At 58.9% G+C, this 9,106-nt stretch overlaps 1 protein-coding gene across 1 annotated transcript in view; it reads right to left on the minus strand.

The window, feature by feature from the left end:
* DAGLA (diacylglycerol lipase alpha) overlaps nt 1-8,950 on the minus strand; it is a 60,140-nt gene extending 51,190 nt beyond the window's left edge. Inside the window, exon 1 of the mRNA XM_029956619.1 lies at nt 8,886-8,950. The gene's annotated coding sequence lies outside the window, so the exon portion shown is untranslated. The remainder of the gene's footprint in view (nt 1-8,885) is intronic.
* Nucleotides 8,951-9,106: the final 156 nt, after the last annotated feature.

Consider the following 9,106-nt stretch of genomic DNA (forward strand, 5'->3'; position numbering starts at 1 on the left):
GGGGGGGGGGGGGGGGGGGGGGGGGGGGCTGGCCTGCATCACAGGAAAGGACCTAGGGTCTCCTGAAGAGACACAGCCTCAGGAAAGGGAGGGTGTCCCGTCAGCTTAGCTCCCCTCTGGGCTGACCGAGAAGGGCTGAAGCAATCGTGATTGAGAAGGGCTGAAGCAATCATGATTGAGAAGGGCTGAAGCAATCATGATTGACCACAGCAGTAACATTTATGGAGCACCTACGATGTTCTTGGCACCAGGTAGAAGTTCCAAGGTGGCATCTCACTGGATCCTGACAGTGGCCATATTCCATGAGTGCCCCATTTTCGAGATGAAGAAACTAAGGGTCAGTGGTTAAGTGACCTGCCCAAGTAGTAACGAACTCAAATAAAGCTCCACGTTTATGCTACCGTCCATGCTTGCAGGCCTATCCTGGGCTAATTTTATTATTTGTATTTTTTAATTTTTTTAATGTTTATTTTTGATTGAGAGGGAGAGAGAACATGAGCAGGGGAGGGGCAGAGAGAGGGAGACACAGAATCCAAAGCAGGCTCTAGGCTCTGAGCTGCCAGCACGCAGCCCCATTTGGGGCTCGAATTCACAAGCTGTGAGATCATGACCTGAGCCGAAGTCGGACGCTTAAGCGACCAAGCCACCCAGGCGCCCCTCTGTGCTATGCTGATGTTAAAGAAAGAGGGAGAGAATGAGTCAGGAGTGCATAACCAAAAGGTGGCATGGTCTTGGAGACTCTCCGTCCTGGGAGGCGACGCGGGCAGGACTGATGGGGAGGCAGCGCCTGTGGGGTGACAGGCGCCTGCGGCTGAGCTGGAAAGGGCCAGGACAGTGCCCTCAGCTGATGGGCCTAGGCCTGCCCTGAAACTGCAGCGGGACAGCTGTCCCAGGACAGTGCAGGGGCCAGCCTGAGGTGGGAGTTGGCTGGAGGGTGTGCCAGGGGAGCCTGATGTAATCCCGGCCGCAGGAGGCGGAAGCTGGGGAAGTGAAACGTCACCTAACAGCAGCCTGGCCACAGACTTCCAACGGCAGTGCCGGGCTTGCCTCACCCCTGCCCACTGAGATCTCTGCCCTCTTCTTCTGGCCCTGGGGCGCGGCAGGGGGGAGCCCTGGCAGCTCCCGTCGTGTTCCCCAGGTCCAGCCTGGTGCTGAAACGTGCTCAGAGCTGACGAGAAAGCAGAGGACTCCTAGCCAACGCCCTGGGAGCCCTGCCACAGAGAGGCGGACAATCCCACTGTTTTCCGGAACAGACTCAAGGCTCACCTCGTCACCGGGCTTTCCGCATTATTTTGAGGGGTGAGGGGGGGTCCAAGTGGCCGTCCGGCAAACCATCCTCCTTCCTCACTGAACCTAGCCTGAACTGACCTGGTCAGGCTGCCCAGATGACAGAGGTAGTGGGACCCAGAACCCCCAGGACGGCCCCTTGCACTTCCATACAACCCGAGGGCCCGGTGCGTGAGGGACCACCTCTAAGGACCCGGGACTACTCAGCTAACGGGGACATGGGGCCAGGGCCTGGCACCCACTCTACGGACCTCCTGCCCAGCTCTTGGCCACACAGGGTCCCTGAGCAAGTTCTTGCCAGCCAGCAAGCCATGGAGACCACTGGCCCATGCAGGGAGGCTCAGAAAATGGGCACAGACCCCCTGGCCTGGGTCTCTGTGCCCAGCCAAAAGCTTTCCTGGCCTTTATGCCAGGTCTTGGATCTAGACACAAGCAATCTCATACATCGGAGTACTGCGTCCTTCCTATCCCTCAGCGCCTCAGAGCACGGCACAGCCAGTAAAGGAGAGAGAGAAATACCACCGCCGCTTTGAGGCTCAGAGGGGCTGAGTGACTCATTTGAAGCTTCCCAGCTGAACCAGGGGCAGGATCCAGGCCCCGAACCCTCCACGTGCCTTGCTGTCTCCCTAAAAGCATCCATCCCTTGTGAGGGGGCACTCCTGGTCCCCATAGCAAAGGAGGGGGGCCCAATGTGGACTAACACTTCGGCCAGATAGGAGAAAGGGGAATGTGGCCACTGGCGAAACATACAGACACAAAATAAACAGCCAGGCCCCAGGAGATGGAGAGATGGAGTGAGAGGGGATTTCAGGGAGAGAATCCGTAAGCGCCCTATATCTCAAGGCCGCTAGGGTCCAAATCCTGGCTCTGCCATAGATTAGCTGAGTGCCCAGAGCACGTTTCTTGTTTTGTTTATCTATTTTGAGAGAGAGAGAAAGAGAGAGAGTGTGCACATGTGAGAGCAGGGTGAAGGGCAAAGAGAAGAGAGAGAGAATCCCAAGAAGGCTCCTCACTGTCAGCACAGAGCCCAACATAGACCTTGAGCTCATGAAACCATCGAGATCACAATCTGAGCGGAAGTCAAGAGTCTGAGACCCCCAGGCGCCCCGTCCAGAGCACACTTCTAAGCCGCATCTACAGAATGGGTTGATACCACCTGCCCCTCAGATGGCTACAAGGATTCAACGAGCTAACATAAGAAAAGTGCTAAGGGGCACCTGGCCCCTTAGCCCAGCAAGTGCTCTTGTCAGTCTTCGGTGAGGATACGGATTAGCTCGGGGGACAAGCCATCAACATGTAACAAGACACACTCTCCCAGGTGTCAGTGCTATGTGCCCTGATGGCCGTGGGGACAGCCCTGGAGTTCAGGGGAGCAGAAAGGCTTCACAGGGGAACGGGGCCCGAAGGAGAGGCCAGGGTCCTGGGCTCACACCTGGCTCCCCGTCCACTCCTCCACTCGCCTTGTGTCCCCAGGTAGGTGACTCACCCCCCAAGGCTGCCTGGAAGACAAGGCTTGGAGCGATGAAAGGGTGGAGGGGATGCTGGCCGCAAGTGTACCTAAGGCCCTCCATGCACTGTGCTGGGATAGTTCCCCCACATTCACAAAATGGAAACGATTATGATTATTGTTAGAACGTGGCCAAGCCAAGGCTCCTGGAGACAGAGGCCCCGGAGTCTTCTCGGACCCCCAAACTTGAAAGTGTCTGACAAAAGCCAAGTGCAGGGCTCTGTCCCCAGGGGTGAGGGGGTTGAGGACCAGAGAAGGGGCCTGGCTGTGCTCACCCCACCCGTGTCCTGCCCAGCATGGGCCAGCCATGTGCTCAAAAGTAGAGGGTGAGTTGTATATAATGAAGGCACATCAATAATAAATTAACCTCAAGTAAGTCCAAGAACATCAATCATAAATTAATTAAATGGCTCCAGGAGACGCAAAGACAAGGGGTCTTTTTGGGATGAATTAGAAGCGATGTCCCGCCTGCCGTCACAACAGCCTCGGCCCACCCTTCCCCAGCCCCCTGCCCGCGAGCTCCGAGCTACGGCTGCAGGGAGCATCTCCAGGTCAGGGGGGCTGGGACGGCGCTCCCAAGCGGCCCCCAGAACACGAACACCGGTGCAGACGAGCCCTGTCCTCCTCCTACCTGCCCCCCAGCTCAGAGAACTCGCAAACGCTGAAAGGGTTTTGATGAAACTTCCCAGAATAGTAACCTCCTGGGCTGAACTCAGGCAGGCGAAATTTCAAGGGGTAATTTGGTGAGAAAATGATCAAACGCCTGGAAATGAATGCTAGGAACATGGGAACCCCTTCGACGGGTCCTCAGGAATGAGAACAGCATTGCAGGCAGAAGAACCAGCCTCACGGGGCTGGGGGTTCAGGGGGTCCCTGAAAGCTACTCCTCAGACTCCCCGCCTGGAGGGGCCTGGAGCCTACAGGAACCGAGGCAACTGAAAGTCAAGGGTGGAAAACACATCCCAGGCTGAACTCCTGAGTCCAGCTCTGACCCCAGGCCCAGCACCCAGGCCTTCCCCATGCCCGCCTCTTCCCTACCAAACTGATAAGTCTTGGTTTCCACCCCCGCCTTCATAGTCAGTCAGGGGGTTCTCTCTCCTGGATACCCAGTAACTGCCCTGGCTGCCAGCTGGCCTCCCTACTCCCAGCACCTGCTGCCAGGTGCCGACAAAGAGGTGGGGACACCAGCCCCCCACCCTCTCACTCAGAACACTTCAGCAGCTGCCCATGGTTTCCACAGACCCAGGGTGCAGCCTCGCTGTCATGTTTCCGAGGACCCAGCTCCAAGTCACTCTGCCAACCCCAGCTTTCCCTGTCTCCATGTCGCGTGCCCTCCACTCAAGCCAGAACACACTTTGCCAGCCACATCCTCCACTGCTGCCACTTCCTCCGCCGGTGCCTGGACGGCCCAGGTCAAAGGCCAGTGCCACCGGAGGCTCTGCTGACCTCCCTGGTCCAAGTTCCTCCGTCTCCTTTGACCTCCTGCGGGCCCCCTCACGGAACTGTAGCACGGACCTTCTTCTTGTCCGTCTCGACCCTTCTCCGTGGACTCTGAATGCCTGGAGGACAAAACCTGGATGGTACAGGCTCTGGTGTGTTCATGTCACCTCCATGGCCTCACTGCGCCCAGACCACTTTCAGCGCCCAAGAAGGGACTACTGACGAATCCAAGTGGAAACGGTCCCCAGGGGTAAAGACAGCATTCCCATGTAGGTTTCTGTTGACAGATGAGCAAGATTCCATCCAGGCCAAGGGCAGGGTGGAGCTGACTTTCCTTATCAAGAAAAGGGACACGACCCATTACATCTTCCTCGATGCTAATATATGCAGATCATGATGTAACTGCTTTTCGATGGAAAAGATTCTGACTTCAAGTGCAACAACGTGTGTACATGTGTGTGTGTCATTGCTTTCATCATGCTCTTTCTACTACTTGCCAGACATTATTAGGTCGCAGAAATCTTACCAGTGGGAGGTTTTACCGTCCCCATCTTACAGATGGGGAAACTGAGGCAGAGAGCGGCGCCAGGGTTCAAAGCCGGGTCTGTTGGACCCCAGAGCCCCAAGTCTTTATGCCCACGGCTATCATGCTGTCCTCTGTCATCCGGGTGGCCTATCCCCGGCTGACTTCCAGGGGCCTTGAGGAGAAGTGTGGAAGCAGGCCTGAGTGAGCACATATGGGCGCTGGGGAACCACGCCTCCAGCCTGGGCTTCCTTCTAAGGAATACCGAGAAAGCAGGAAGGCTCCTTCCGCAGAAATCACAACAGGAGACGTTGCCTGCCCGCCCCCTGGAAGGCGGACTCCCCCACTGCTCCCACTGTTCTCTCCTGCTCCGTGGGGCCCTGTGACGCCCCCCGGTCCTCACACCCACTGACACCAGGCCAGCCAGACACAGGAGCCCACCAGATCCCACACCACCAGTCGCTCCACACCCCCTCAGCCCTCACTTCCCACAGACAGCTACGGGCACACGCGGCTACACACACGTGCAATCCCCGGGCGGCCCTGCCTCGGGAACAGCCCCACCCCTGCTCATCCCAACCGCCAGCCAGGGCTCGGGCCTTCCTGCCAAGCATCCTCACCTGTGGCCAACGGCGCTCCCCTCCACCTCACCTCCGAGGTCCCCAGGGCCAGGACAGTCGCCCAGGTCTTCCTCACTTACACGCACGCTTCCCCCTGTCTGCCCCAGGGACCTCCAGCCCGGCCAAAGTCGGCATCAGAAAAGCAAAAAGAAAATCAAGATAAACAGTTGTCAGCCCTGCCCGCTGGGGAGGTAACCACATCCTGCAATGTCCTGGGCTCTGTGGTTCTAAGAGATTTATCTTCGTCTGACCGCATGCTCATTGATGTTTCCCAAGCACGACTTGCCCGGCCCACTGGCGCATAATGTAAAGTGATTCCAGGGAGAAGCCGGACTCAGGTGGAGCGCTGGGCCAACAGGTGATTAAACCCTGAGGTCCCCCTCTGGTCCCTGGCAGAGGGACTGGGGACCGAGTGGCATCCAGCGCCAGGCTGCGCCTTCAGCCGTGGCTGGCTGGCCTGGCACTCTGAGCACTGGTCCAGAACCCTCTGTCCAGAGATGCCTAATTTCCTGGCACCCCCAGAGCAGAGCAGCCGGGCACCATGATTTATGAGGCAGCTGAGGAAGGAAGGTTGCCAGGAGCTGACTTAGGCAACTTTTGGAGAAACATGGACAAAGCAGTGGGAACAGGACTGAGGACCAGAGGCAAGCATCTCGGCTCCAGAAAGCTGCTTGCCCTTGATGTCCATTCCTATGTGACCAGCCCCCCCACCGCCCCGCTGGCATGTGCTCAAAAGAAGCATCCCTCCCCAAAGACAAGGGGCTGGTGACCCGGCTGGGCTCCGTACTGCCTCAGAGCCCAAAGACTCGGTAGAAAGCGCGGCTCTGCTTTTGGGGAACAGAGGCCAACGCCTCCACTTGGCATCTCAGATCTCTCCCGCCTGCCACCCGGCTCTGCTGCGCAGGGTCCCAGCACCCCGAGCAGATGGCAGGGGGTGGCGGCAAAGGACTCCTGAAGCCCAAGACTGTAAGGCCGAGCCATAAATCAGAACAAACAGGCCGGAGGTGTGGAGGGTGAGGTCGGGGGACTTGGATGCTGAAGATTCACAGCAGGGTGGCTCCAGGCTTCCACCACAGGGCATTCTAAGCTGGGGCTGCTGTGGGGGCAACTCCTGGGGAGGCAGAGAAGGGCCCTGCCCTGCGGGGAGCAAGGGGGACGGGCCTCGGGCCCCTCCCACCAACCTGGAGGGAAGGGCCCAGAAGGCCAGGCAAGGCAGCCCCTGGGACAGGGGGAGTCCCTGCTTGAGGCAAGGTCAGCTCCCCACCCTGGGTCTTGCAGAGCAGTGGCCTTCCTCCACCCACGAGGCCTGAGCCTGCAGCCTGGATGTGGGGCAAAAACTTTCTCCCCCGGAGAGCAGGCTTGTCGCGTGGGTGGCCGGTGGAAAAGGGACACTCGACGTGCAGTGCTTGAGAAATGGGCCTGGGCTCACGGGGCTCTGGAATGCAGCCTTTGGTGAAGAACTAGGCCCCTTGAGGCAGAAAGCTGAGCAAATTGCAGCCACCTTAGTCCTTCCCAGGTGGGAAGGCCCTTCAGCCAGAAGCCGGGACATGTAAGGTAGGACGTCCAGGGGAACTGGTGCCACGCCCATCCACCCCCCAGGAGAGCCCTCTGAGGATGCCATCGCTCCTCACTCCTCGCCCAGGGTGTCCAATGGCATCCCCCACTGCCCCCTAGACCTCCTGTCATTGCAGCCCCAACCTCCCTGGCAGGACCACCAGGCCCTGCGTCCACTCTGGTGGCTCTGACCCACTTTGCTTTCCTCAGGGCACAGCCCCCAAAACCGCTGATGTGACTGCTCCCCACCCCCACCCTCGGCACCCAGAGCCAAAGGAAATTCTCAAGAGAAAACACACACACTTCCAAGTCTCCCTCCCACACAGGTACCCCAGATCTGTCAGCCACAGACACCTCCCAGCCCCGTGCCACCACGAGGCGCGTCTGGAGAGCAAGCCAAGGGCTGCCTCTTGCTCCGGCCGCTCCCGCAGGACTCCATGGTGGCCGGGACCGTCCTCGGGAGACCTGGGGCCTGGTTCCAGCTCAGCAGCTGACTCACACTGTCAACAGATCCCACTTTTCCCCCACCAGGAGCCTTTACACTCTAATTCCCTGTGACAGGCTCTCGACCTTCCAGTTGCCTTCCTCCCCAGTCACACTCCAGGCCTCTATTTCTACTGCCTCCACCGGGTCTCTTTACCTGATAGAATCCCTGACCTTTGTACAGCCCCTCACTGTTTACAAACGGTTCCCATGAGCACCGTCTCCTTCCCTCCTCCACGACCCCCTGGCCACTGGGATCTGAGAGGGAAAGTCACCTGCCCAAGGTCACAGAGCTAAAGCCTGGGGTTTGAGTTTTCTGCCTCCAAACACACCAGACGACACAAGGGGTTCAAGGAGTCTCGGCAGCACCTCGAAGCCCCCACCTTGGCAAATGGACCGCCACCCACCAACCCAGTCTCCCAAGCCCTCAGCGTTGTTTTCCTGGACTCCTAAAGGCCTTCTCCAGGCCCAGCCCAAGTTCGCCCCATTTATTCTTCGGCCCCATCTCCACTGCCCCCGGTCATCCACCAAGACCCAACAGTTTCCCCCATGACCTAAAACTTCCCCGGCGCTCTGTAAATGGGCGCCTCTGAGACAGAACACCATGGAAGCTGAGTGAGACCCTCACTCAAAACTTCCCAAAAGAAGTACCGGCAGACGCAACCCTGGCACGCTCCCCATGGCTGCAGAGTCATCTTTCAAAGCACCTTTCCAAACGGGCCTCCGGACCCCAAGGCTTCGGAGCACCAAAGAGGAGAGGCAACTGTCTCAAATACCCCGAGGTGAAGCATCGACCCAAAGAGAAGACCAGGCCCGGAGAATACGGATAGATGGTGTGCCCACCTCTCCTGGGGCTCTGACATGGGTCACCTCTCAGCCCTGCACATTTCTCATGACACACGTTCGAAGGCAGGGATCACGGCTGAGACCCGTCCCCTGCCACCCTTCCTCCTTCCCCAAAGCTGGATGGATACACGAGCCCAGGACAATGCTGGTACCTAGTCAGGTTTCCATCTGGAGCCACTGGGTTCCTCGTGGTAGAAGCACCTCCCTGCATCTCTCATATCCGTTATAAAGGACACTGACCTGCTACCCGCCTTCCTGCTTCTTCAGGTCAGTGTACCCAACAGCCACTAAAAGTGGGCCCCCGGTACAGAGGCAATGCTCCTCATCCTCACCAGAGCGATGATCCATCAGGGTCTGGGGGTGAAGCAACACCCCCACCCCCCGCCCCTCTGCACCACCCTGTGCCAAGGCCATTTCTCACAGTCACGCCAGGAACTCCTGCCATGCTGAGGGCACCAATTCTTCAAGTCCAGGGGCCATCACTCCAGCCCATGTGAGGCCAGAACCATCCAAGAGCCTAGCGATGGCAGCACTCCCTCACGCCCATGCTAGGAGCACCACCACGCGCCTACGAACGGGCCACTGCCACTCCAGACCCAGTCCTCAGGCTGTGCCCGTCACCTACCTGCACAGGGGGCTGCACCCGCCTCACACCTGGGCGGCCACCGCCACACCAGGGTGGGGGGTGAGTCTTCGGACACCCGTGCCAGGGAAACCACGCCGCCTGTGCCAGACCCACGCTGCCCACGCCCGTGCCACGGGTGTCACCATCCCCACACCGGTGCCAGGAGCTCCGCGGATCTCCCACCTGCCACGGGCGCTCACGGCAGCCGCACCTCTGCCGGC

The sequence above is a fragment of the Suricata suricatta genome, chromosome 11 (genome assembly GCF_006229205.1).
Source record: "Suricata suricatta isolate VVHF042 chromosome 11, meerkat_22Aug2017_6uvM2_HiC, whole genome shotgun sequence".
NCBI classification, from domain to species: domain Eukaryota; kingdom Metazoa; phylum Chordata; class Mammalia; order Carnivora; family Herpestidae; genus Suricata; species Suricata suricatta.